The 18,497-nt window shown below is 42.0% G+C and overlaps 1 protein-coding gene across 1 annotated transcript in view; it reads right to left on the minus strand.

Annotated features, from left to right (window-relative positions):
- Positions 1-18,497, minus strand: part of LOC121629920 (multidrug resistance-associated protein 1-like) — a 155,894-nt gene that overhangs the window by 109,040 nt on the left and 28,357 nt on the right. The gene's annotated exons all lie outside the window — the stretch shown is intronic.

Raw genomic sequence — 18,497 nt, forward strand, 5'->3', positions numbered from 1 at the left:
GGATGAAGGTGTGATGTGACCTGGATGAAGGTGTGATGTGACCTGGATGAAGGTGTGATGTGACCTGGATGAAGGTGTGATGTTACTTGGATGAAGGTGTGATGTGACCTGGATGAAGGTGTGATATGACCTGGATGAAGGTTTTAATGTGACCTGGACGAAGGTTTTAATATGACCTGGATGAAGGTTTGTTATTACCTGGATGAAGCTGTGATGTGACCTGGATGAAGGTGGGATGTCACCTGGATGAAGGTTTTAATGTGACCTGGATGAAGGTTTGATATTACCTGGATGAAGGTGTTATGTGACCTGGATGAAGGTGTGATGTTACTTGGATGAAGGTGTGATGTGACCTGGATGAAGGTTTTAATGTGACCTGGATGAAGGTGTGATGTTACCTGGATGAAGGTGAGATGTTACCTGGATAAAGATGTTATCTGACCTGGAGGAAGGTGTGATGTGACCTAGATCAAGGTTTTTATATAACCTGGATGAAGGTGTGATGTGACCTGGATGAAGGTGTGATGTTACTTGGATGAAGGTGTGATGTGACCTGGATGAAGGTGTGATGTGACCTGGATGAAGGTTTTAATGTGACCTGGATGAAGGTGTGATGTTACCTGGATGAAGGTGAGATGTTACCTGGATGAAGATGTGATGTTACCTGGATGAAGGTGTGATGTTACCTGGATGAAGATGTGATGTTACCTGGATGAAGGTGTGATGTGACCTGGATGAAGGTGAGATGTTACCTGGATGAAGATGTGATGTTACCTGGATGAAGGTGTGATGTGACCTGGATGAAGGTTTTAATGTGACCTGGATGAAGGTTTTAATGTGAACTGGATGAAGGTTTTGATATGACCTGGATGAAGATGTGATGTTACCTGGATGAAGGTTTTAATGTGACCTGGATGAAAGTTTCAATGTGACCTGAATGAAGATGCGATGTGACCTGGATGAAGGTGTGATATGACCTGGATGAAGGTTTTAATGTGACCTGGATGAAGGTGTGATATTACCTGGATGAAGGTTTGTTATTACCTGGATGAAGCTGTGATGTGACCTGGATGAAAGTTTTAATGTGACCTGGATGAAGGTGTGATGTTACCTGGATGAAGGTGTGATGTGACCTGGATGAAGGTGGGATGTGACCTGGATGAAGATGTGATGTGACCTGGATGAAGGTGTGATATGACCTGGATGAAGGTTTTAATGTGACCTGGATGAAGTTTTGATATTACCTGGATGAAGGTGTGATGTGACCTGGATGAAGATGTGATGTTACCTGGATGAAGGTGTGATGTTACCTGGATGAAGGTGAGATGTTACCTGGATGAAGATGTGATGTTACCTGGATGAAGGTGTGATGTGACCTAGATCAAGGTTTTTATATGACCTGGATGAAAGTTTCAATGTGACCTGGAGGAAGGTGTGATGTGACCTAGATCAAGGTTTTTATATGACCTGGATGAAAGTTTCAATGTGACCTGGATGAAGGTGTGATATGACCTGGATGAAGGTTTTAATGTGACCTGGACGAAGGTTTTAATGTGACCTGGATGAAGGTGGGATGTGACCTGGATGAAGGTTTTAATGTGACCTGGATGAAGGTTTGATATTACCTGGATGAAGCTGTGATGTGACCTGGATGAAGGTGTGATGTGACTTGGATGAAGGTGTGATGTGACCTGGATGAAGCTGTGATGTGACCTGGATGAAGGTGTGATGTGACTTGGATGAAGGTGTGATGTGACCTGGATGAAGGTGTGATGTTACTTGGATGAAGGTGTGATGTGACCTGGATGAAGGTGTGATGTTACCTGGATGAAGGTTTTAATGTGACCTGGATGAAGGTGGGATGTGACCTGGATGAAGGTTTTAATGTGACCTGGATGAAGGTGTGATGTGACCTGGATGAAGGTGTGATGTTATCTGGATGAAGGTTTTAATGTTACCTGGATGAAGGTTTTAATGAGGTCTGGATGAAGGTTTTAATGTGACCTGGATGAAGATTTGATGTGACCTGGATGAAGGTTTTAATGTGACCTGGATGAAGGTGTGATGTTACCTAGATGAAGATGTGATGTGACCTGGATCAAGGTTTTAATGTGACCTGGATGAAGGTGTGATGTGACGTGGATGAAGGTGTGATGTTATCTGGATGAAGGTTTTAATGTGACCTGGATGTAGGTTTTAATGTGACCTGGATGAAGGTTTTAATGCGTTCTGGATGAAGGTTTTAATGTGACCTGAATGAAGATGTGATGTGACCTGGATGAAGGTGTGATGTGACCTGGATGAAGGTTTTAATGCGTTCTGGATGAAGGTTTTAATGTGACCTGGATGAAGATGTGATGTGACCTGGATCAAGGTTTTAATGCGTCCTGGATGAAGGTGTGATGTGACCTGGATGAAGGTTTTAATGTGACCTGGATGAAGATGTAATGTGACCTGGATGAAGGTTTTAATGTGACCTGGATGAAGGTGTGATGTGACGTGGATGAAGGTGTGATGTTATCTGGATGAAGGTTTTAATGTGACCTGGATGAAGGTGTGATGTTACCTAGATGAAGATGTGATGTGACCTGGATCAAGGTTTTAATGTGACCTGGATGAAGGTGTGATGTGACGTGGATGAAGGTGTGATGTTATCTGGATGAAGGTTTTAATGTGACCTGGATGAAGGTTTTAATGTGACCTGGATGAAGGTTTTAATGTGACCTGGATGAAGGTTTTAATGTGACCTGAATGAAGATGTGATGTGACCTGGATCAAGGTTTTAATGCGTCCTGGATGAAGGTGTGATGTGACCTGGATGAAGGTTTTAATGTGACCTGGATGAAGATGTAATGTGACCTGGATGAAGGTTTTAATGTGACCTGGATGAAGGTGTGATGTGAACTGGATGAAGGTTTTAATGTGACCTGGATGAAGGTGTGATGTTATCTGGATGAAGGTTTTAATGTGACCTGGATGAAGGTTTTAATGTGACCTGGATGAAGGTGTGATGTTATCTGGATGAAGGTTTTAATGTGACCTGGATGAAGGTGTGATATGACGTGGATGAAGGTGTGATGTTATCTGGATGAAGGTTTTAATGTTATCTGGATGAAGGTGTGATGTTACCTAGATGAAGGTGTGATGTTACCTGGATGAAGGTGTGATGTTACCTGAATGAACGTTTTAATGTGACCTGGATGAAGGTTTGATTTTTACCTGGATGACCGTGTGATGCTATCTGGATGAAGGTTTTAATATGACCTGGATGAAGGTGTGATGTGACGTGGATGAAGGTGTGATGTTATCTGGATGAAGGTTTTAATGTGACCTGGATGAAGGTTTTAATGTGAACACTTCCCAACGCTTTTAATTCATTTTATTGTCGTTTTGAAAAATCTGATTTTTCTAATGAGCTGCTCTCTCTTTAAGAAACCATGTCCCCTGACTCTTCTATCGTGATTAGTCTTGAGAGTATCAGAGACCTGATGAGACGGGTGAACATTAGAAAGGCTCCTGGCCCAGACCAGATTTGTGGGCGCACTTTGAGATACTGCGCTGACCAACTGAGTCCTGTCCTACATCATATCTTTCAAATGTCTCTTGATACAAATCGTGTGCCTATTGGTTGGAAAACCGCTACTGTAATCCCTGTGAATAAGATTAATGTGCCAAAACAACTAAATGACTTTAGACCTGTCTCACTAACCTCCTTGTGTATGAAACTTTTTGAGAGAAGTCTGAAAAACATGATTCTGGAGTATGTTGAAGGGAAAATTGACCCCATGCAATTTGCGTACCAAGCAGGAAAGGGAGTTGAGGATGCAAAGCTTTTTATACTGGACTCTTTATTTAAGCATCTAGAAAAGCCCCAAGCTCATGCTAGACTTTTATTTGCAGATTTTTCATCTGCTTTTAATACAATGCAGCCACATCTTCTTATTGAGAGGCTCCTAAATGAATTTGGATTGCCCCACCAACTAGTTCTCTGGATATTGGATTTTTTGACTATGAGGAAACAGAGAGTTCTGGTTAATAATCGTCTGTCAGACTGTGTCACTATATCAACTGGTTCGCCGCAAGGCTGTGTTTTATCGCCTCTTCTTTTTATTTTATATACTAATGAGTGTAAAAGCACCTTTGAACACAGCTACTTGGTTAAGTTTTCAGACGACACTGCGCTGTTGTCTCTTCTCAGTGGTTCAGAATTAGAACATGGAACTGTGCTCTCTGATTTTATTTCTTGGTGTGATTTAAATTTCTTGGAGCTAAATGTTACAAAAACAAAGGAGCTAATTTTTGATTTTAGACGTAAAAAAGATGTTGCCACTGAAAGTATTATTCATAATGAGGGTGTCGAAATTGTTTCCTCTTATAAGTATCTTGGGACTTTCTTTGATAACCAACTTAAGTTTGATGTCAACACTGCAGCTGTTCTGAAACAGGCACAACAAAGAATCTACCTCTTAAGGAAACTGAATTCGTTCTCAGTTAATCCCAGCATTTTGTGTAGGTTCTATCAGGCCTTTATAGAGAACCTCCTGTGTTTTTCATTTATCTGCTGGTATAACTGTCTCACTCTCAAAGACAAGAACAGTCTCAATCGCATCGTGAAAACCTGCTCTAAAATCATAGGAGTGCAGCAGAGGGACCTGGCTTCGTTCTGTAATAATCAGATTGTCCAGAAAGCGAATGTCATCTTGTCTTCATCAGGTCATGCCTTAAAAAATGAGTTCTCCTTGTTGCCTTCAGGACGTCGTTATGTTTTACCATATTGTAAAACAAACCGTTATGCAAAGTCTTTTATCCCATCTGCTGTTCGACTTTTAAATTCTCTGTAGTTTTTGTGTTTTTTTTTTTTTTTTTTTTTTTTTTTTTTATATATTTATTGATCACCAAGCTCTTCTCTTTTTGTGTCTTTTATGTACTGTATGTGGTTTTTATGTCATGTTATGATGCTGCTCAAACTAATTGCCCCTGGTGGGACTAATAAAGTTGTCTAACTAAATGTGACCTGGATGAAGGTGTGATGTGACGTGGATGAAGGTGTGATGTTATCTGGATGAAGGTTTTAATGTGACCTGGATGAAGGTTTTAATGTGACCTGGATGAAGGTTTTAATGTGACCTGGATGAAGATGTGATGTGACCTGGATGAAGGTTTGATATTACCTGGATGAAGGTGTGATGTGACCTGGATGAAGGTGAGATGTTACCTGGATGAAGATGTGATGTTACCTGGATGAAGGTGTGATGTGACCTGGATGAAGGTTTTAATGTGACATGGATGAAGATGTGATGTGACCTGGATGAAGGTTTTAATGTGACCTGGATGAAGGTGTGATGTGATGTGGATGAAGGTGTGATGTTATCTGGATGAAGGTTTTAATGTGACCTGGATGTAGGTTTTAATGTGACCTGGATGAAGGTTTTAATGCGTTCTGGATGAAGGTTTTAATGTGACCTGGATGAAGGTGTGATGTGACCTAGATCAAGGTTTTTATATGACCTGGATGAAAGTTTCAATGTGACCTGGAGGAAGGTGTGATGTGACCTAGATCAAGGTTTTTATATGACCTGGATGAAAGTTTCAATGTGACCTGGATGAAGGTGTGATATGACCTGGATGAAGGTTTTAATGTGACCTGGACGAAGGTTTTAATGTGACCTGGATGAAGGTGGGATGTGACCTGGATGAAGGTTTTAATGTGACCTGGATGAAGGTTTGATATTACCTGGATGAAGCTGTGATGTGACCTGGATGAAGGTGTGATGTGACTTGGATGAAGGTGTGATGTGACCTGGATGAAGCTGTGATGTGACCTGGATGAAGGTGTGATGTGACTTGGATGAAGGTGTGATGTGACCTGGATGAAGGTGTGATGTTACTTGGATGAAGGTGTGATGTGACCTGGATGAAGGTGTGATGTGACCTGGATGAAGGTTTTAATGTGACCTGGATGAAGGTGTGATGTGACCTGGATGAAGGTGTGATGTTATCTGGATGAAGGTTTTAATGAGGTCTGGATGAAGGTTTTAATGTGACCTGGATGAAGATTTGATGTGACCTGGATGAAGGTTTTAATGTGACCTGGATGAAGGTGTGATGTTACCTAGATGAAGATGTGATGTGACCTGGATCAAGGTTTTAATGTGACCTGGATGAAGGTGTGATGTGACGTGGATGAAGGTGTGATGTTATCTGGATGAAGGTTTTAATGTGACCTGGATGAAGGTGTGATGTGACCTGGATGAAGGTTTTAATGCGTTCTGGATGAAGGTTTTAATGTGACCTGGATGAAGATGTGATGTGACCTGGATGAAGGTTTTAATGTGACCTGAATGAAGATGTGATGTGACCTGGATCAAGGTTTTAATGCGTCCTGGATGAAGGTGTGATGTGACCTAGATCAAGGTTTTTATATGACCTGGATGAAAGTTTCAATGTGACCTGGATGAAGGTGTGATATGACCTGGATGAAGGTTTTAATGTGACCTGGACGAAGGTTTTAATGTGACCTGGATGAAGGTGGGATGTGACCTGGATGAAGGTTTTAATGTAACCTGGATGAAGGTTTGATATTACCTGGATGAAGCTGTGATGTGACCTGGATGAAGGTGTGATGTGACTTGGATGAAGGTGTGATGTGACCTGGATGAAGCTGTGATGTGACCTGGATGAAGGTGTGATGTGACTTGGATGAAGGTGTGATGTGACCTGGATGAAGGTGTGATGTTACTTGGATGAAGGTGTGATGTGACCTGGATGAAGGTGTGATGTGACCTGGATGAAGGTTTTAATGTGACCTGGATGAAGGTGTGATGTGACCTGGATGAAGGTGTGATGTTATCTGGATGAAGGTTTTAATGAGGTCTGGATGAAGGTTTTAATGTGACCTGGATGAAGATTTGATGTGACCTGGATGAAGGTTTTAATGTGACCTGGATGAAGGTGTGATGTTACCTAGATGAAGATGTGATGTGACCTGGATCAAGGTTTTAATGTGACCTGGATGAAGGTGTGATGTGACGTGGATGAAGGTGTGATGTTATCTGGATGAAGGTTTTAATGTGACCTGGATGAAGGTGTGATGTGACCTGGATGAAGGTTTTAATGCGTTCTGGATGAAGGTTTTAATGTGACCTGGATGAAGATGTGATGTGACCTGGATCAAGGTTTTAATGCGTCCTGGATGAAGGTGTGATGTGACCTGGATGAAGGTTTTAATGTGACCTGGATGAAGATGTAATGTGACCTGGATGAAGGTTTTAATGTGACCTGGATGAAGGTTTTAATGTGACCTGGATGAAGGTGTGATGTGACCTGGATGAAGGTGGGATGTGACCTGGATGAAGGTTTTAATGTGACCTAGATGAAGGTGTGATGTTATCTGGATGAAGGTTTTAATGTGACCTAGATGAAGGTGTGATGTGACCTGGATGAAGGTGTGATGTGACCTGGATGAAGATGTAATGTGACCTGGATGAAGGTGTGATGTGAACTGGATGAAGGTTTTAATGTGACGTGGATGAAGGTGTGATGTTATCTGGATGAAGGTTTTAATGTTATCTGGATGAAGGTGTGATGTTACCTAGATGAAGGTGTGATGTTACCTGGATGAAGGTGTGATGTTACCTGAATGAACGTTTTAATGTGACCTGGATGAAGGTTTGATTTTTACCTGGATGACCGTGTGATGCTATCTGGATGAAGGTTTTAATGTGACCTGGATGAAGGTGTGATGTTACCTAGATGAAGATGTGATGTGACCTGGATCAAGGTTTTAATGTGACCTGGATGAAGGTGTGATGTGACGTGGATGAAGGTGTGATGTTATCTGGATGAAGGTTTTAATGTGACCTGGATGAAGGTTTTAATGTGACCTGGATGAAGGTTTTAATGTGACCTGGATGAAGGTTTTAATGCGTTCTGGATGAAGGTGTGATGTGACCTGGATGAAGGTTTTAATGTGACCTGAATGAAGATGTGATGTGACCTGGATCAAGGTTTTAATGCGTCCTGGATGAAGGTGTGATGTGACCTGGATGAAGGTTTTAATGTGACCTGGATGAAGATGTAATGTGACCTGGATGAAGGTGTGATGTGAACTGGATGAAGGTTTTAATGTGACCTGGATGAAGGTGTGATGTTATCTGGATGAAGGTTTTAATGTGACCTGGATGAAGGTTTTAATGTGACCTGGATGAAGGTGTGATGTGACGTGGATGAAGGTGTGATGTTATCTGGATGAAGGTTTTAATGTGACCTGGATGAAGGTGTGATGTGACGTGGATGAAGGTGTGATGTTATCTGGATGAAGGTTTTAATGTTATATAGATGAAGGTGTGATGTTACCTAGATGAAGGTGTGATGTGACGTGGATGAAGGTGTGATGTTATCTGGATGAAGGTTTTAATGTGACCTGGATGTAGGTTTTAATGTGACCTGGATGAAGGTTTTAATGCGTTCTGGATGAAGGTTTTAATGTGACCTGGATGAAGGTGTGATGTGACCTAGATCAAGGTTTTTATATGACCTGGATGAAAGTTTCAATGTGACCTGGAGGAAGGTGTGATGTGACCTAGATCAAGGTTTTTATATGACCTGGATGAAAGTTTCAATGTGACCTGGATGAAGGTGTGATATGACCTGGATGAAGGTTTTAATGTGACCTGGACGAAGGTTTTAATGTGACCTGGATGAAGGTGGGATGTGACCTGGATGAAGGTTTTAATGTGACCTGGATGAAGGTTTGATATTACCTGGATGAAGCTGTGATGTGACCTGGATGAAGGTGTGATGTGACTTGGATGAAGGTGTGATGTGACCTGGATGAAGCTGTGATGTGACCTGGATGAAGGTGTGATGTGACTTGGATGAAGGTGTGATGTGACCTGGATGAAGGTGTGATGTGACCTGGATGAAGGTGTGATGTGACCTGGATGAAGGTTTTAATGTGACCTGGATGAAGGTGTGATGTGACCTGGATGAAGGTGTGATGTTATCTGGATGAAGGTTTTAATGAGGTCTGGATGAAGGTTTTAATGTGACCTGGATGAAGATTTGATGTGACCTGGATGAAGGTTTTAATGTGACCTGGATGAAGGTGTGATGTTACCTAGATGAAGATGTGATGTGACCTGGATCAAGGTTTTAATGTGACCTGGATGAAGGTGTGATGTGACGTGGATGAAGGTGTGATGTTATCTGGATGAAGGTTTTAATGTGACCTGGATGTAGGTTTTAATGTGACCTGGATGAAGGTTTTAATGCGTTCTGGATGAAGGTTTTAATGTGACCTGAATGAAGATGTGATGTGACCTGGATGAAGGTTTTAATGCGTTCTGGATGAAGGTTTTAATGTGACCTGGATGAAGATGTGATGTGACCTGGATCAAGGTTTTAATGCGTCCTGGATGAAGGTGTGATGTGACCTGGATGAAGGTTTTAATGTGACCTGGATGAAGATGTAATGTGACCTGGATGAAGGTTTTAATGTGACCTGGATGAAGGTTTTAATGTGACCTGGATGAAGGTGTGATGTGACGTGGATGAAGGTGTGATGTTATCTGGATGAAGGTTTTAATGTGACCTGGATGAAGGTGTGATGTGACCTGGATGAAGGTGGGATGTGACCTGGATGAAGGTTTTAATGTGACCTAGATGAAGGTGTGATGTGACCTGGATGAAGGTGTGATGTGACCTGGATGAAGATGTAATGTGACCTGGATGAAGGTGTGATGTGAACTGGATGAAGGTTTTAATGTGACGTGGATGAAGGTGTGATGTTATCTGGATGAAGGTTTTAATGTTATCTGGATGAAGGTGTGATGTTACCTAGATGAAGGTGTGATGTTACCTGGATGAAGGTGTGATGTTACCTGAATGAACGTTTTAATGTGACCTGGATGAAGGTTTGATTTTTACCTGGATGACCGTGTGATGCTATCTGGATGAAGGTTTTAATGTGACCTGGATGAAGGTGTGATGTTACCTAGATGAAGATGTGATGTGACCTGGATCAAGGTTTTAATGTGACGTGGATGAAGGTGTGATGTTATCTGGATGAAGGTTTTAATGTGACCTGGATGAAGGTTTTAATGTGACCTGGATGAAGGTTTTAATGTGACCTGGATGAAGGTTTTAATGCGTTCTGGATGAAGGTGTGATGTGACCTGGATGAAGGTTTTAATGTGACCTGAATGAAGATGTGATGTGACCTGGATCAAGGTTTTAATGCGTCCTGGATGAAGGTGTGATGTGAACTGGACGAAGGTTTTAATGTGACCTGGATGAAGGTGTGATGTGACGTGGATGAAGGTGTGATGTTATCTGGATGAAGGTTTTAATGTTATCTCGATGAAGGTGTGATGTTACCTAGATGAAGGTGTGATGTTACCTGGATGAAGGTGTGATGTTACCTGAATGAACGTTTTAATGTGACCTGGATGAAGGTTTGATTTTTACCTGGATGACCGTGTGATGCTATCTGGATGAAGGTTTTAATGTGACCTGGATGAAGGTGTGATGTGACGTGGATGAAGGTGTGATGTGACGTGGATGAAGGTGTGATGTTATCTGGATGAAGGTTTTAATGTGACCTGGATGAAGGTTTGATTTTTACCTGGATGACCGTGTGATGCTATCTGGATGAAGGTTTTAATGTGACCTGGATGAAGGTGTGATGTTACCTAGATGAAGATGTCATGTGACCTGGATCAAGGTTTTAATGTGACCTGGATGAAGGTGTGATGTGACGTGGATGAAGGTGTGATGTTATCTGGATGAAGGTTTTAATGTGACCTGGATGAAGGTTTTAATGTGACCTGGATGAAGATGTAATGTGACCTGGATGAAGGTGTGATGTGACCTGGATGAAGGTGTGATGTGACCTGGATGAAGGTTTTAATGTGACCTGGATGAAGATGTAATGTGACCTGGATGAAGGTGTGATGTGAACTGGATGAAGGTTTTAATGTGACCTGGATGAAGGTTTTAATGTGACCTGGATGAAGGTGTGATGTGACGTGGATGAAGGTGTGATGTTATCTGGATGAAGGTTTTAATGTGACCTGGATGAAGGTGTGATGTTATCTGGATGAAGGTTTTAATGTGACCTGGATGAAGGTTTTAATGTGACCTGGATGAAGGTGTGATGTGACGTGGATGAAGGTGTGATGTTATCTGGATGAAGGTTTTAATGTGACCTGGATGAAGGTGTGATGTTATCTGGATGAAGGTGTGATGTGACCTGGATGAAGGTGTGATGTGACCTGGATGAAGATGTAATGTGACCTGGATGAAGGTGTGATGTGAACTGGATGAAGGTTTTAATGTGACCTGGATGAAGGTTTTAATGTGACCTGGATGAAGGTGTGATGTGAACTGGATGAAGGTTTTAATGTGACCTGGATGAAGGTGTGATGTTATCTGGATGAAGGTTTTAATGTGACCTGGATGAAGGTTTTAATGTGAACTGGATGAAGGTGTGATGTTATCTGGATGAAGGTTTTAATGTGACCTGGATGAAGGTGTGATGTTATCTGGATGAAGGTTTTAATGTGACCTGGATGAAGGTGTGATGTGAAGTGGATGAAGGTGTGATGATATCTGGATGAAGGTTTTAATGTGACCTGGATGAAGGTTTTAATGTGACCTGGATGAAGGTGTGATGTTATCTGGATGAAGGTTTTAATGTGACCTGGATGAAGGTTTTAATGTGACCTGGATGAAGGTGTGATGTGACGTGGAGGAAGGTGTGATGTTATCTGGATGAAGGTTTTAATGTGACCTGGATGAAGGTGTGATGTGACGTGGATGAAGGTGTGATGTTATCTGGATGAAGGTGTGATGTTACCTGAATGAACGTTTTAATGTGACCTGGATGAAGGTTTGATTTTTACCTGGATGACCGTGTGATGCTATCTGGATGAAGGTTTTAATGTGACCTGGATGAAGGTGTGATGTTACCTGGATCAAGGTTTTAATACGTACTGGATGAAGGTGTGATGTTATCTGGATGAAGGTGTGATGTTACCTAGATGAAGGTGTGATGTGACCTGGATGAAGATGTAATGTGACCTGGATGAAGGTGTGATGTGAACTGGATGAAGGTTTTAATGTGACCTGGATGAAGGTTTAAATGTGACCTGGATGAAGGTGTGATGTGAACTGGATGAAGGTTTTAATGTGACCTGGATGAAGGTGTGATGTTATCTGGATGAAGGTTTTAATGTGACCTGGATGAAGGTTTTAATGTGAACTGGATGAAGGTGTGATGTTATCTGGATGAAGGTTTTAATGTGACCTGGATGAAGGTGTGATGTTATCTGGATGAAGGTTTTAATGTGACCTGGATGAAGGTGTGATGTGACGTGGATGAAGGTGTGATGATATCTGGATGAAGGTTTTAATGTGACCTGGATGAAGGTTTTAATGTGACCTGGATGAAGGTGTGATGTTATCTGGATGAAGGTTTTAATGTGACCTGGATGAAGGTTTTAATGTGACCTGGATGAAGGTGTGATGTGACGTGGAGGAAGGTGTGATGTTATCTGGATGAAGGTTTTAATGTGACCTGGATGAAGGTGTGATGTGACGTGGATGAAGGTGTGATGTTATCTGGATGAAGGTGTGATGTTACCTGAATGAACATTTTAATGTGACCTGGATGAAGGTTTGATTTTTACCTGGATGACCGTGTGATGCTATCTGGATGAAGGTTTTAATGTGACCTGGATGAAGATGTGATGTGACCTGGATCAAGGTTTTACTGCGTACTGGATGAAGGTGTGATGTGACCTGGATGAAGATGTAATGTGACCTGGATGAAGGTGTGATGTGAACTGGATGAAGGTTTTAATGTGACCTGGATGAAGGTTTGATTTTTACCTGGATGACCGTGTGATGCTATCTGGATGAAGGTTTTAATGTGACCTGGATGAAGGTGTGATGTTACCTAGATGAAGATGTGATGTGACCTGGATCAAGGTTTTAATGCGTACTGGATCAAGGTTTTAATGTGACCTGGATGAAGATGTAATGTGACCTGGATGAAGGTGTGATGTGAACTGGATGAAGGTTTTAATGTGACCTGGATGAAGGTTTTAATGTGACCTGGATGAAGGTGTGATGTGACGTGGATGAAGGTGTGATGTTATCTGGATGAAGGTTTTAATGTGACCTGGATGAAGGTTTTAATGTGACCTGGATGAAGGTGTGATGTTATCTGGATGAAGGTTTTAATGTGACCTGGATGAAGGTGTGATGTGACGTGGATGAAGGTGTGATGTTATCTGGATGAAGGTTTTAATGTTATCTGGATGAAGGTGTGATGTGACCTGGATGAAGGTGTGATGTGACCTGGATGAAGATGTAATGTGACCTGGATGAAGGTGTGATGTGAACTGGATGAAGGTTTTAATGTGACCTGGATGAAGGTTTTAATGTGACCTGGATGAAGGTGTGATGTTATCTGGATGAAGGTTTTAATGTGACCTGGATGAAGGTTTTAATGTGACCTGGATGAAGGTGTGATGTTATCTGGATGAAGGTTTTAATGTGACCTGGATGAAGGTGTGATGTGACGTGGATGAAGGTGTGATGTTATCTGGATGAAGGTTTTAATGTTATCTGGATGAAGGTGTGATGTTACCTAGATGAAGGTGTGATGTTTCCTGGATGAAGGTGTGATGTTACCTGAATGAACGTTTTAATGTGACCTGGATGAAGGTTTGATTTTTACCTGGATGACCGTGTGATGCTATCTGGATGAAGGTTTTAATGCGTCCTGGATGAAGGTGTGATGTGACCTGGATAACGATGTTATATGACCTGGATGAAGGTTTTAACGTGACCTGGATGAAGGTGTAATGTGACCTGGATCAAGGTTTTTATGTGACCTGGAAAAGGTTTTAATGTGACCTGGATGAAGATGTGATGTGACCTGGATGAAGATTTAAATGCGTCCGGGATGAAGGTTTTAATGTGACCTGGATGAAGGTGTGATGTGACCTGGATGAAGGTGTGATGTTACTTGGATGAAGGTGTGATGTGACCTGGATGAAGGTGTGATGTGACCTGGACGAAGGTTTTAATGTGACCTGGATGAAGGCGTGCTGTTACCTGGATGAAGTTGAGATGTTACCTGGATGAAGATGTGATGTTACCTGGATCAAGGTTTTTATATGACCTGGATAAAAGTTTCAATGTGACCTGGATGAAGGTGTGATATTACCTGGATGAAGGTTTGTTATTACCTGGATGAAGCTGTGATGTGACCTGGATGAAAGTTTTAATGTGACCTGGATGAAGATGTGATGTGACCTGGATGAAGGTGTGATATGACCTGGATGAAGGTTTTAATGTGACCTGGACGAAGGTTTTAATGTGACCTGGATGAAGTTTTGATATTACCTGGATGAAGGTGTGATGTGACCTGGATGAAGGTGCGATGTGACCTGGATGAAGGTGTGATGTGACGTGGATGAAGGTGTGATGTTATCTGGATGAAGGTTTTAATGTGACCTGGATCAAGGTTTTAATGCGTTCTGGATGAAGGTTTTAATGTGACCTGAATGAAGATGTGATGTGACCTGGATCAAGGTTTTAATGTGACCTGGATGAAGATGTAATGTGACCTGGATGAAGGTGTGATGTGAACTGGATGAAGGTTTTAATGTGACCTGGATGAAGGTTTTAATGTGACCTGGATGAAGGTGTGATGTGACGTGGATGAAGGTGTGATGTTATCTGGATGAAGGTTTTAATGTGACCTGGATGAAGGTTTTAATGTGACCTGGATGAAGGTGTGATGTGACGTGGATGAAGGTTTTGATGTGATCTGGATGAAGGTTTTAATGTGACCTGGATGAAGGTGTGATGTGACGTGGATGAAGGTGTGATGTTATCTGGATGAAGGTTTTAATGTTATCTGGATGAAGGTGTGATGTTACCTAGATGAAGGTGTGATGTTACCTAGATGAAGGTGTGATGTTACCTAGATGAAGGTGTGATGTGACCTGGATGAAGGTGTGATGTGAACTGGATGAAGGTTTTAATGTGACCTGGATGAAGGTGTGATGTTATCTGGAGGAAGGTTTTAATGTGACCTGGATGAAGGTGTGATGTGAACTGGATGAAGGTTTTAATGTGACCTGGATGAAGGTGTGATGTGAACTGGATGAAGGTTTTAATGTGACCTGGATGAAGGTGTGATGTGAACTGGATGAAGGTTTTAATGTGACCTGGATGAAGGTGTGATGTGAACTGGATGAAGGTTTTAATGTGACCTGGATGAAGGTGTGATGTTATCTGGAGGAAGGTTTTAATGTGACCTGGATGAAGGTTTTAATGTGACCTGGATGAAGGTGTGATGTTATCTGGATGAAGGTTTTAATGTGACCTGGATGAAGGTTTTAATGTGACCTGGATGAAGGTGTGATGTTATCTGGATGAAGGTTTTAATGTGACCTGGATGAAGGTGTGATGTTACCTAGATGAAGGTGTGATGTTACCTGGATGAAGGTGTGATGTTACCTGAATGAACGTTTTAATGTGACCTGGATGAAGGTTTGATTTTTACCTGGATGACCGTGTGATGCTATCTGGATGAAGGTGTGATGTGACCTGGATAACGATGTTATATGACCTGGATGAAGGTGTGATGTGACGTGGATGAAGGTGTGATGTTATCTGGATGAAGGTTTTAATGTTATCTGGATGAAGGTGTGATGTTACCTAGATGAAGGTGTGATGTTACCTGGATGAAGGTGTGATGTTACCTGAATGAACGTTTTAATGTGACCTGGATGAAGGTTTGATTTTTACCTGGATGACCGTGTGATGCTATCTGGATGAAGGTGTGATGTGACCTGGATAACGATGTTATATGACCTGGATGAAGGTGTGATGTGACCTGGATGAAGGTTTTAACGTGACCTGGATGAAGGTGTAATGTGACCTGGATCAAGGTTTTTATGTGACCTGGAAAAGGTTTTAATGTGACCTGGATGAAGATGTGATGTGACCTGGATGAAGGTTTAAATGCGTCCGGGATGAAGGTTTTAATGTGACCTGGATGAAGGTGTGATGTGACCTGGATGAAGATGTTATATGACCTGGATGAAGGTGGGATGTGACCTGGGTGAAGGTGTGATGTTACTTGGATGAAGGTGTGATGTGACCTGGATGAAGGTGTGATGTGACCTGGACGAAGGTTTTAATGTGACCTGGATGAAGGCGTGCTGTTACCTGGATGAAGTTGAGATGTTACCTGGATGAAGATGTGATGTTACCTGGATCAAGGTTTTTATATGACCTGGATAAAAGTTTCAATGTGACCTGGATGAAGGTGTGATATGACCTGGATGAAGGTTTTAATGTGACCTGGATGAAGGTGTGATATTACCTGGATGAAGGTTTGTTATTACCTGGATGAAGCTGTGATGTGACCTGGATGAAAGTTTTAATGTGACCTGGATGAAGATGTGATGTGACCTGGATGAAGGTGTGATATGACCTGGATGAAGGTTTTAATGTGACCTGGACGAAGGTTTTAATGTGACCTGGATGAAGTTTTGATATTACCTGGATGAAGGTGTGATGTGACCTGGATGAAGGTGTGATGTGACCTGGATGAAGGTGCGATGTGACCTGGATGAAGGTGTGATATGACCTGGATGAAGGTTTTAATGTGACCTGGATGAAGGTGTGATATGACCTGGATGAAGGTTTTAATGTGACCTGGATGAAGGTTTGATATTACCTGGATGAAGGTGTGATGTGACCTGGATGAAGATGTGATGTTACCTGGATGAAGGTGAGATGTTACCTGGATGAAGATGTGATGTTACCTGGATGAAGGTGTGATGTGACCTGGATGAAGGTTTTAATGTGACCTGGACGAAGGTTTTAATGTGACCTGGATGAAGTTTTGATATTACCTGGATGAAGGTGTGATGTGACCTGGATGAAGATGTGATGTTACCTGGATGAAGGTGTGATGTTACCTGGATGAAGGTGAGATGTTACCTGGATGAAGATGTGATGTTACCTGGATGAAGGTGTGATATGACCTGGATGAAGGTTTTAATGTGACCTGGATGAAGTTTTGATATTACCTGGATGAAGGTGTGATGTGACCTGGATGAAGATGTGATGTTACCTGGATGAAGGTGTGATGTTACCTGGATGAAGGTTTTAATGTGACCAGGATAAAGATGTTATGTGACCTGGAGGAAGGTGTGATGTGACCTAGATCAAGGTTTTTATATGACCTGGATGAAAGTTTCAGTGTGACCTGGATGAAGGTGTGATGTGACCTGGATAAAGATCTTATCTGACCTGGATGAAGGTGTGATGTGACCTGGATAAAGATGTTATCTGACCTGGATGAAGGTGTGATGTGACCTGGATCAAGGTTTTTATGTGACCTGGATCAAGGTTTTAATGTGAACTGGATGAAGGTTTTGATGTGACCTGGATGAAGATGTGATGTGACCTGGATGAAGGTTTTAATGAGGTCTGGATGAAGGTTTTAATGTGACCTGGATGAAGATGTGATGTTACCTGGATGAAGGTGTGACGTGACCTGAATGAAGATGTGATGTTATCTGGATGAAGGTGTGATATGACCTGGATGAAGGTTTTAATGTGACGTGGATGAAGGTTTTAATGTGACCTGGATGAAGGTTTTAATGTGACCTGGATGAAGGTTTTAATGTGACCTGGACGAAGGTTTTAATGTGACCTGGATGAAGGTTTGATATTACCTGCATGAAGGTGAGGTGTTACCTGGATGAAGATGTGATGTGACCTGGATGAAGGTTTTAATGTGACCTGGATGAAGGCGTGATGTTACCTGGATGAAGGTGAGATGTTACCTGGATGAAGATGTGATGTGACCTGGATGAAGGTTTTAATGTGACCTGGATGAAGGTGGGATGTGACCTGGATGAAGGTTTTAATGTGACCTGGATGAAGGTGGGATGTGACCTGGACGAAGGTTTTAATGTGACCTGGATGAAGGTGGGATGTGACCTGGATGAAGGTTTTAATGTGACCTGGATGAAGGTTTGATATTACCTGGATGAAGCTGTGATGTGACCTGGATGAAGGTGTGATGTGACCTGGATGAAGGTGTGATGTGACCTGGATGAAGGTGTGATGTTACTTGGATGAAGGTGTGATGTGACCTGGATGAAGGTGTGATGTTACCTGGATGAAGGTTTTAATGTGACCTGGATGAAGGTGTGATGTTATCTGGATGAAGGTTTTAATGAGGTCTGGATGAAGGTTTTAATGTGACCTGGATGAAGATTTGATGTGACCTGGATGAAGGTTTTAATGTGACCTGGAAGAAGGTGTGATGTTACCTAGATGAAGATGTGATGTGACCTGGATCAAGGTTTTAATGTGACCTGGATGAAGGTGTGATGTGACGTGGATGAAGGTGTGATGTTATCTGGATGAAGGTTTTAATGTGACCTGGATGAAGG

The sequence above is a fragment of the Melanotaenia boesemani genome, chromosome 19, assembly GCF_017639745.1.
Source record: "Melanotaenia boesemani isolate fMelBoe1 chromosome 19, fMelBoe1.pri, whole genome shotgun sequence".
NCBI lineage: Eukaryota > Metazoa > Chordata > Actinopteri > Atheriniformes > Melanotaeniidae > Melanotaenia > Melanotaenia boesemani.